A 12198-nucleotide genomic window follows, 5' to 3' on the forward strand; every position below is an offset into this window, starting at 1 on the left:
TAAAGATAGGGAGAGAGAAGGCTCAGTTTTTCTGAATCAGAAGAAGTCAGGAAAAAGTCTAATTTTTCTGAAGCCTTCACTATCTATTTATAGCATTCCACTAGGGTTAGGTTTGAATTATATGGCATTAAAATAATGAAAAAATCAACTTAAAACACACACAATAGGTGGTCGGCCATGCCTTAGTGGATTGGGCCTTGGGTTTTGCAATTTTGCAATTTTAACACCTTTTGTATCTGATTTTCTCAAAAATGCCAATTTCCTAATTCAACCATTTAAATGTCAATTCTAACTATTTAATAACTATAAATAATTATTAAATAATATTGTCATTTATCATATTTATTAATTGAACCATACAAAGTATCATAATTAACAAATATGCCCCCATAAACTATTTCTTTACAATTTCGCCCTTACTTAGTGAAAAATTCACAAATAGACATAATCTAATTTGAGAATTATAATTGATTAATCAAAACCAATTACATGAGTCTTACAAGCAATATTATCTCAACTAGTGGGGGGACCATGGGTCTATATAACCGAGCTTCCAATAAGTACATCAAGAATTTAGCACTAAAATTCACTAACTTATTAATTCTTCGTTGAATCCACGCATAGAACTTAGAATTGCACTCACAGTATATAGAATGCTCTATATGTTCCACCATATAGACACATCATTAGTTATCCATTGTTATAATCCTAATGTGATCAATGATCCTCTATATGAATGATCTACACTGTAAAGGGATTAAATTACCGTTACACCCTACAATGTATTTATTCCTTAAAACACTTGACCCCGTATAAATGATATTTCAGCTTATGTGAAATGAGTACTGCACCATTTATGTTCGTTTGGTCAAGCTTGAAGGAGATCATTTTTTGCTTACTATTCGCCAGATAGAAGCTATAGATTCCATGTTTATGATAGCGCTCCCACTCAATTGCACTACCGTGTTCCCAAAAAGTACGTATCACCCTCACTTAAAAGTAGGCTTAACTAACAATTCAAGGAACACGAATAGCCTTTCAAGATTGAGCCTAATCATAACAGGATTAAGATCATTTGATCTAGGATCAACTAGGCGATATTTACTTGAATAGATATTACGGTAAGTTTAATAAATCTAAGTCAAAGTTCAATATCGGTCCCTTCCGATGCATACTCCATGCATCCAACCTGAGCTTTACTTTAACCAATGCTCTGGAAAGAACATAGCATTTCTCCAAATGCAAGTAAACTCTGTTGTAGATTATCATATCAGTAAAACCCTGTGTCTGATAAATCTAGGAAACTTTATTCACATAGTCATGTTTACTTTCCAATGTGTTGACGGCACAATAAACAGGATCAAATATGTGAAAAGGGTTTCAGATGAATTTATACATTATGTACGTATAAACATGAAATAAATCATGTGAACCATGCAACATTAAATGTTATTTCTGATCTATATTAATAAGTAAATCTGATTATATTGAAATGAGTTTTATTTAGGGCATAAAACCCAACAAACTCCCACTTGCACTAATATAAAATAAAAAGTGTGTTTCAAATAATCTCAACACCTTGATATACAAATCAAGTGTAGTAGTAGTAAACTCCTCGTAATAGGATCTGAAAGGTTGATTTAACCACAAACTTTTCTCCACTATTACTCTTCCTTTAATCACAAAATCATTGATAATGTGAAATTCCTCTCTATATGTCAACTCTCTTGGGATACTGGATTCTATATCTTTGGCAACTACTTTTGGTTAATCAGGAAATTAACACTAGTAGTTTAAGGCAATTTGGAATGGTGCCAAAGATGTATAGAACTTTCTTTAGACTGAATAAGTACCTTTCCTGCAACCTTAACATTCAGTCCCTCTCTGGTAGACCTAGAGACTTCAGATAGGTTTTTACACTTCTCCAAAATCACTATTCCACCCCCAGAGTAACCACCATCTTATCAGAAAGATTTACTAGCACAAAGGCAAATTTTGAAATCTGATATGGTGTAGTCTAAGAGTTTTAAACACACCCTTATAGACTAACATATAGTTCCTCTTCTTAATCTTAAGATTTACTTGATTGTCTTCCAATGTTCTTCTCCTGGATTAATCTGATACCTACTCATTACTCCCACTCAACAGCATGTGTCTGGTCTAAGGCATACAAAAGCATATCTAAGACCTCTCATTGTTGATATAAGAAATTCTTTCATGGCTTTATGTTTTCTGGAATAGTTGAGACTTTTCCTTAGATAAATAAAGTCTATGTCTAAGAAGTTGTGAAGCTTCTATAGATTGCCATTAGAAAGCAAATGCTTCAGCATCTTACTAAAGTAAGTTGCTTGCATTAGAGTAAGTAATTACCAGGTATACCATAAGCCATAGGTTTAGATAAACTCAAACCTATAATACTAGGAACAAGAAGTTTTGTTAAGTCCATTGAATAGACATACACGAAATTTCCTTTTATGTCCTTGTAATAGAAAGATTTAGGTTATTCCATGTGAATGGATTAAACCATAGATCTATTGGCTTTCTTCTTAGTTTCTTATCTTGACAATCCATTACTTGTTTAAACTCAGAATGGATTTTAATCACTAGTGTCTCCCAAGTCATAAGAAGGTGAGTTCCTAGAAACTCTCCCACTACGACAAGGTACCGTGAATTATGTCGAAGAAAACTAAATGGTATTGATCTCTTCGGTTGTGACAAGACAACAGAGGCAGTGGGATCATCATATGTTATATAATATGATAGAACACTTTTGGAATCAAGAAAAATATCTCCATTATTTGCTACTTGTTTTTCAGACTTAGTCATTTTCTTAGAAAAGTAGTATTTGTTTGAACAAACACTTTCTTATCTATTGACAATGGGATGGTCCACCCCTAATCACTTAGAATAGCTAAGAAACCATGGTTAACAGTTCTAGCTTTTCTTAAGATTTTGATTAGGTCATCCATGAATCTAGTAGTGATTTACATTAAGTATACAACCATTACATCATTCTGAAATTGTATTACCATAGAAGGATTAGGCAACGACTAGTAACTAATCATCAACATGCAACTCGAAATTTCTGGGGAGGTAAGTTTGCATATAATTCAAAAATCAATTTAATAATCTTTGAACTGCATATCTACTAACTATTTCTCCACCCCTATCAGTTCGCAAGATCTTTAACCACTTACCTTAATTATTTTAACCATTGCTAGAAATTAATGAAATTTTTAAACATTTCAAATTTCTTTGCTAAAAGGTATAATCTAGAGTTATCGTTTTAAGAATACAACGAAAAACTCATATCCACCCCTGAATGTACATCCATCTGCGAATGAGATGAACTACTTTCAGTGGATATAGGCATATTAACTCTTTGCAGAGATTGATCTTGTCAAATCCACTATTAACAAGATACAAATGCCATAGATTAAAAGAATGGTAGTGTCTATTGATGACATAAGTTTAGTTACATCAAAGAGTTCTTAGAATACTGCAAGTGGATCCTGGTCACAGAATACCTAACTCATATTCCATACAGTTTGAGTCCATTAATAGAAGATGGATATTAAACACTTGAGAAAGTGTAACTGTATTGTATTCTGGAATTAGAAATATAAGAAAATTTCTATTTGGAGTCTAAAATTAAAGTCAAAGACTTAAATTTATACCAAATATAATGAGTAATTCTATCTTGGACCAACACTACTAATATAACTCTAAGTCTGATTTGCCCATACAAGTAGGATATTTCTAAGATTGAGGATTTATATCAATTGGGAATAGAATTTCGGGATTATAATCATATGCGTCATTTAATTTCTTAAAAAAAAATATAATGACATGAAATGATTTATAGACCATTCATCCAATGATATCTAAGAGGAATTAGGATAATTTCGTTTAAAATAAGAATCCAACGATGCTTCGATTAGCGAAAGACAAAGTAATCTTATTTATGTAATCTTCTTGTTTCATATTGTAAAAATACTAGTCTAAGGTGTCATCAATTGATGAACAGCTAGATGTTGCATATACAATATTTATCTTTCGAGATCTTACACTATTATGTATGTCTAATGGTGAAAATCCATTAGGGATTTATCTCATTAGAAAAACAAACATGTTAGACCAACAATGAAGATTCGAAATTAAACTACAACTTAATAACAGAAAATAACATGGTTCAATATAAATTCATACACAATTCAGAAATTATAAGCATATAGCAAGTAGGAATGACAAGTGAAAATACTAAAACTTACAATCCTAAATAATTTCCAAGGTTTTTCAACAAACTGATACAGTGTCCCGTTTAGGCGAGAGTCAAAGCATCATCCATTGAATAGAGTTGTCAGCTCATCTAAAATGATAACCATTCTAGCAACCTTTTATTCGATCAAGATTGGAATTGAGCATTGTCCCGTTTAGGCGAGAGTCAAGGAAATTCTATCTTATGAGCTTCCACCATTGTTTCATAATTTGCAAGTCAAGTATGGTCGCCACCATTAGGGTGATCCATACCATACAAAACACTTACAAACTACTTATCATGCGAGGTTAAACGGTGCGAAATTGCTAATGAACGTTCCTCCATTAGGGAGGATTACTCACTAAAACAAACGCGGTGTAAAACCCACAATGGAGATCGAATATCTTAATAATAAAGCTCATTATTTAAAAAGAGTTGTATTTTCTTTTATTCTCTTTATTTATTCTATTTATTTTAAATATATATATTTATTTAATTAAAATTTCCAATTTAGAATGAAAAATTATAAATATAAATTTTAATTTAATATTTATAAATTTTACTTAGATGGATATGAAAATAACTTGAATTATTTCTATCTTAGTAATAATTTCCAATAAATATTTAGAAAATATTCAATTTAAGTTGTTACAAAATTAATTTAAATTAATTTACAACTCAAATTTTATTTTCTATAAATATATATATTGCATTTCGAAAAATTAAAGTATTTAAGAATACAATTTTCGAAAAATGCAAGTTAAAATAAAAAAAAAATAAATCCTGGAAAAATTATTCTAATTTAATGTTGGCCCAAAATTAATTAATAAAATTAATTTACAACAAAAAATATAATTTTCCTATTTAATTAAATATATAAGAAAAATTTCAAATATTTAAGTATGATGATGAAAATCAACTTAAATATTAATTTTCTATTTAATTAAATACACTAGAAAAATACTTCAAGCAAAAATATCATCTATCTAGATTTTCCTTTGACTAATTAATTCAATTTCTAATAATATACTTTAATTTAATTTATTTTAAATTAATCAATAAATGAAAAAATCATTGATTTAAGTTGATCCAAGAATTAATTAAAATAAATAATTAATTTACAACTTAATCTATTTTTCTAGATAAAATTCGAAATTCTAGCATTTAAGAAATGCAATTTCGAAAATTGATTAATAAAATAAAAAAAATATATATTTTGAAAATTATTTAAATTTAGTTTAAAAAATAAATTTCAACTAAAAATAATTTTCTATTTAATTAAATGTCATGAAAAAGAAATATTTAAGTATGATGATAAAAATCAACTTAGATATTTAATTTTCAAATTAATTAAATGTATTCAATTCAAGAAATAAATAATTAAGTGTAGAGAAGGCTTAATTATTAATTTCTAGTTTAATACTAGGAAAAATATACTTAAAATAAATTGTACCAAAATTAATTAAATAATTAATTTCACAATTTATAATATTTTTCCTATTTAATATTAGAAATAATAAGTAGTCTAGAAATAACTATCTAGATAATATCTTATTTGACTAAGTATCTTTTCCACAAAATTTGAAAAAATATCTAATTTAAGTTGTATTAGAAAAAATCTAGAACTTAAATATTTTTCAAATTTAAATTTAATTAAATATCAAAAATTAAGTTGTAACCACTTAATTTGAAAATATTCCATTTTAAGTTAATATTCGAAAAGATATTAACTTAAAAATTATCTAAAGAATCTTAATAACCAATGCCTAAAATTCCTCAACTTAATTTTGAAATTTTGAATTCAAAAGATATTCAGATTTAAGTTGGTTAGTTGAAGATAACTAAATATCAACTTAAATAGGAATATTTAATGAAAAATTTAAATTAAGTTCCAGAAAGAATCTAGATGGTTATAATTCTATATTTAATTAAATACAAGAAAATACATATAATTTAGCTTAGAATATAAAATTCTTTAAACTATGATTTTCTGAATTAATTTCAAAATAAATGAAATTAATTATGTTGTTAATCAATTTTAATTAGGTTAAACTAGTGTAATTAACCTAGTACAGTTGTTCAAATCAGGCAAATGGACCTTCACAACTAGGGTGGTTTGTGTGAGGGGGTGATGGGTTCAGTATGTCGTACCCACTTCTATGGCTCCCAACTCTCACACAAGGCCCAAAAGAGAGGAATTTAACCTTAATAAGAACAACTGTTATTAATTGAATAAGCCCAAAACTAAATGAGCCTAAATAAAATCTATCAAGAACTGTGATATTTTATTTAGCAACAACAATCTATATGCATCTATAATAAAATTAAACACATAGGCTCACACAGGCACACTTTGGATGGGTCCTATCATGTTGCTAGGTCATACACAGATGAAAGAAGATTGTGAATTATACCTATTACAAATTATTATCTTGACCAAGGGAGCCATCAGATCATTAGATCTGGCAAAAAGTAACCATGGCTATTTGCAATCAAGTAATAATGGGTTTTGAAAACTTACACATAAGCTAAAACCACATACTCCTTCAACAAGGTTAGCTGGATCGTTGGAAGTAGGATTTATTTAATTTTAAATAAATAATTTAAAAAAATATTTAATTAATTTCGAAAATAAAGTTTTAAAAAAAATATTTAATTTCGAAAATAAAAAAAATTTAAATTTCGAAAAATTAAAAAAATATATTTAAAATTAAACCTACTATTTTGAAAAATTAGGTTTCAACCAATCTAAATACCATTTCAAAATTTGCTAACTACTTTTAAAAATTAAATGTTATTTTAAAAATAAAAATTAGAAAAGATAAATGAAATATCTTTTCAGATTTTGAATTTAATTTAAATAAGTAAAATAACAAAATTTAAAAGTTAGCAAAATATCTTATATCTATTTAAAATTAAATGATTATAAATATCTTATTTTAAATTTAAATAAGGTCAAAATATCTAAAAAGATTTAATTTTAAAAAAAAATCTTAAAAGATAAGATATAATTAAAAATATCTTAAAAGATAAGATATCTTAAAAATATCTTAAAAGATTTTATAAGTATCTTATAAAATCTGACCTTAAAAAAAAAAAAGATATAATCAAATTTAAAAATAAGATAGATTTTTAAGCAAGAAGATAGATACTAATTCTATTCAAATTCAAATTACACTAATATCTTGAATTAAATTTAAAAAATATTAAATTAATTCAAAATGATAATTAGAATTGAATTAGGAATAGTAATAGTATAAATACAAAACTATACAAAAAATTGGAAGTTAATTCCATGAAAAAGCATGAAAAATTGAAGAAAAACAAAAAAATTCGAAACTGTACGGACAGATTTGCGATCGCAGGAAAATATCAGCACAGTCGCGATTTTTTCAAATCTTCAAAAAATCATAACTAATTCAAATAAAATCCAAATTAAGTTCTGTAAAAGGCTAACTTGCTTAATTTTTTCCATACTATCCAATAAAAATAATTCCAGAGATAAAATCGCAATTATTTTTCACGAAAATTTCACAAACATCAATCAATCATCAAATAACACTCAATACAACATGATACCATCCAAAGAACATACAAACAATCGTTTTAAAGTCCGAATTTCTTGCAAGTAAATCAATTACCATGGCTCTGAGGCCAGTTTTTGGAAATTATTTTACCAGGATCTTAGATCTACTCACAAGTATGTTTATTAACATCATAAATAAGAACTTTCTAAAACGATAAAATAAACACATATAAAGTTTAAGAAACCTTACATTGGATGCAGCGGAATAATATGACTCCTTCCGTTCAGATATCTAGCCCTTGATTCCTTTCTGTAGCAGAGCATTATCAATATCTGAACCTGGATCTCTTTCTCTGAATCTTTGATGCTGAAACTCCTTTTGCTGAAGGTCTTTCTTCACGATCTTCCTCACTATGATTGAGGTATCACTTGATGTGTGTGGGCACTACTCATACACTAAGGATTTTGAAATTATCAAGGAAGAAGAAAGAAGAAGTGGTAGCTAAAGATAGGGAGAGAGAAGGCTCAGTTTTTCTGAATCAGAAGAAGTCAGGAAAAAGTCTAATTTTTCTGAAGCCTTCACTATCTATTTATAGCATTCCACTAGGGTTAGGTTTGAATTATATGACATTAAAATAATGAAAAAATCAACTTAAAACACACACAATAGGTGGCCGGCCATGCCTTAGTGGATTGGGCCTTGGGTTTTGCAATTTTGCAATTTTAACACCTTTTGTATCTGATTTTCTCAAAAATGCCAATTTCCTAATTCAACCATTTAAATGCCAATTCTAACTATTTAATAACTATAAATAATTATTAAATAATATTGTCATTTATCATATTTATTAATTGAATCATACAAAGTATCATAATTAACAAATATGCCCCTATAAACTCTTTCTTTACAATTTCGCCCTTACTTAGTGAAAAATTCACAAATAGACATAGTCTAATTTGAGAATTATAATTGATTAATCAAAACCAATTACATGAGTCTTACAAGCAATATTATCTCAACTAGTGGGGGGACCATGGGTCTATATAACCGAGCTTCCAATAAGTACATCAAGAATTTAGCACTAAAATTCACTAACTTATTAATTCTTCGTTGAATCCACGCATAGAACTTAGAATTGCACTCTCAGTATATAGAATGCTCTATATGTTCCACCATATAGACACACCATTAGTTATCCATTGTTATAATCCTAATGTGATCAATGATCCTCTATATGAATGATCTACACTGTAAAGGGATTAAATTACCGTTACACCCTACAATGTATTTATTCCTTAAAACACTTGACCCCGTATAAATGATATTTCAGCTTATGTGAAATGAGTACTCCACCATTTATGTTCGTTTGGTCAAGCTCGAAGGAGATCATCCTTTGCTTACTATTCGCCAGATAAAAGCTATAGATTCCATGTTTATGATAGCGCTCCCACTCAATTGCACTACCGTGTTCCCAAAAAGTACGATCACCCTGACTTAAAAGTAGGCTTAACTAACAATTCAAGGAACACGAATAGCCTTTCAAGATTGAGCCTAATCATAACAGGATTAAGATCATTTGATCTAGGATCAACTAGGCGATATTTACTTGAATAGATATTACGGTAAGTTTAATAAATCTAAGTCAAAGTTCAATATCGGTCCCTTCCGATGCATACTCCATGCATCCAACCTGAGCTTTACTTTAACCAATGCTCTGGAAAGAACATAGCATTTCTCCAAATGCAAGTAAACTCTGTTGTAGATTATCATATCAGTAAAACCCTGTGTCTGATAAATCTAGGAAACTTTATTCACATAGTCATGTTTACTTTCCAATGTGTTGACGGCACAATAAACAGGATCAAATATGTGAAAAGGGTTTCAGATGAATTTATACATTATGTACATATAAACATGAAATAAATCATGTGAACCATGCAACATTAAATGTTATTTCTGATCTATATTAATAAGTAAATCTGATTATATTGAAATGAGTTTTATTTAGGGCATAAAACCCAACAAACTCCCACTTGCACTAATATAAAACAAAAAGTGCGTTTCAAATAATCTCAACACCTTGGTATACAAATCAAGTGTAGTAGTAGTAAACTCCTCGTAATAGGATCTGAAAGGTTGATTTAATCACAACCTTTTCTCCACTATTACTCTTCCTTTAATAACAAAATCATTGATAATGTGAAATTCCTCTCTATATGTCTACTCTCTTGGGATACTGGATTCTATATCTTTGGCAACTACTTTTGGTTAATCAGGAAATTAACACTAGTAGTTTAAGGCAATTTGGAATGGTGCCAAAGATGTATAGAACTTTCTTTAGACTGAATAAGTACCTTTCCTGCAACCTTAACATTCAGTCCCTCTCTGGTAGACCTAGAGACTTCAGATAGGTTTTTACACTTCTCCAAAATCACTATTCCACCCCCAGAGTAACCACCATCTTATCAGAAAGATTTACTAGCACAAAGGCAAATTTTGAAATCTGATATGGTGTAGTCTAAGAGTTTTAAACACACCCTTATAGACTAACATATAGTTCCTCTTCTTAATCTTAAGATTTACTTGATTGTCTTCCAATGTTCTTCTCCTGGATTAATCTGATACCTACTCATTACTCCCACTCAACAGCATGTGTCTGGTCTAAGGCCTACAAAAGCATATCTAAGACCTCTCACTGTTGATATAAGAAATTCTTTCATGGCTTTATCTTTTCTGGAATAGTTGAGACTTTTCCTTAGATAAATAAAGTCTATGTCTAAGAAGTTGTGAAGCTTCTATAGATTGCCATTAGAAAGCAAATGCTTCAGCATCTTACTAAAGTAAGTTGCTTGCATTAGAGTAAGTAATTACCAGGTATACCATAAGCCATAGGTTTAGATAAACTCAAACCTATAATACTAGGAACAAGAAGTTTTGTTAAGGCCATTGAATAGACATACACGAAATTTCCTTTTATGTCCTTGTAATAGAAAGATTTAGGTTATTCCATGTGAATGGATTAAACCATAGATCTATTGGCTTTCTTCTTAGTTTCTTATCTTGACAATCCATTACTTGTTTAAACTCAGAATGGATTTTAGTCACTAGTGTCTCCCAAGTCATAAGAAGGTGAGTTCCTAGAAACTCTCCCACTACGACAAGGTACCGTGAATTATGTCGAAGAAAACTAAATGGTATTGATCTCTTCGGTTGTGACAAGACAACAGAGGCAGTGGGATCATCATATGTTATATAAGATGATAGAACACTTTTGGAATCAAGAAAAATATCTCCATTATTTGCTACTTGTTTTTCAGACTTAGTCATTTTCTTAGAAAAGTAGTATTTGTTTGAACAAACACTTTCTTATCTATTGACAATGGGATGGTCCACCCCTAATCACTTAGAATAGCTAAGAAACCATGGTTAACAGTTCTAGCTTTTCTTAAGATTTTGATTAGGTCATCCATGAATCTAGTAGTGATTTACATTAAGTATACAACCATTACATCATTCTGAAATTGTATTACCATAGAAGGATTAGGCAACGACTAGTAACTAATCATAAACATGCAACTCGAAATTTCTGGGGAGGTAAGTTTGGATATAATTCAAAAATCAATTTAATAATCTTTGAACTGCATATCTACTAACTATTTCTCCACCCCTATCAGTTCGCAAGATCTTTAACCACTTACCTTAATGGTTTTAACCATTGCTAGAAATTAATGAAATTTTTAAACATTTCAAATTTCTTTGCTAAAAGGTATAATCTAGAGTTATCGTTTTAAGAATACAACGAAAAACTCATATCCACCCCTGAATGTACATCCATCTGGGAATGAGATGAACTACTTTCAGTGGATATAGGCATATTAACTCTTTGCAGAGATTGATCTTGTCAAATCCACTATGAACAAGATACAAATGCCATAGATTAAAAGAATGGTAGTGTCTATTGATGACATAGGTTTAGTTACATCAAACAGTTCTTAGAATACTGCAAGTGGATCCTGGTCACAGAATACCTAACTCATATTCCATACAGTTTGAATCCATTAATAGAAGATGGATATTAAACACTTGAGAAAGTGTAACTGTATTGTATTCTGGAATTAGAAATATAAGAAAATTTCTATTTGGAGTCTAAAATTAAAGTCAAAGACTTAAATTTATACCAAATATAATGAGTAATTCTATCTTGGACCAACACTACTAATATAACTCTAAGTCTGATTTGCCCATACAAGTAGGAGATTTCTAAGATTGAGGATTTATATCAATTGGGAATAGAATTTTGGGATTATAATCATATGCGTCATTTAATTTCTTAAAAAAAAATATAATGACATGAAATGATTTATAGACCATTCATCCAATGATATCTAAGAGGAATTAGGATAATTTCGTTTA

The sequence above is a fragment of the Cannabis sativa genome, chromosome 5, assembly GCF_029168945.1.
Source record: "Cannabis sativa cultivar Pink pepper isolate KNU-18-1 chromosome 5, ASM2916894v1, whole genome shotgun sequence".
NCBI lineage: Eukaryota > Viridiplantae > Streptophyta > Magnoliopsida > Rosales > Cannabaceae > Cannabis > Cannabis sativa.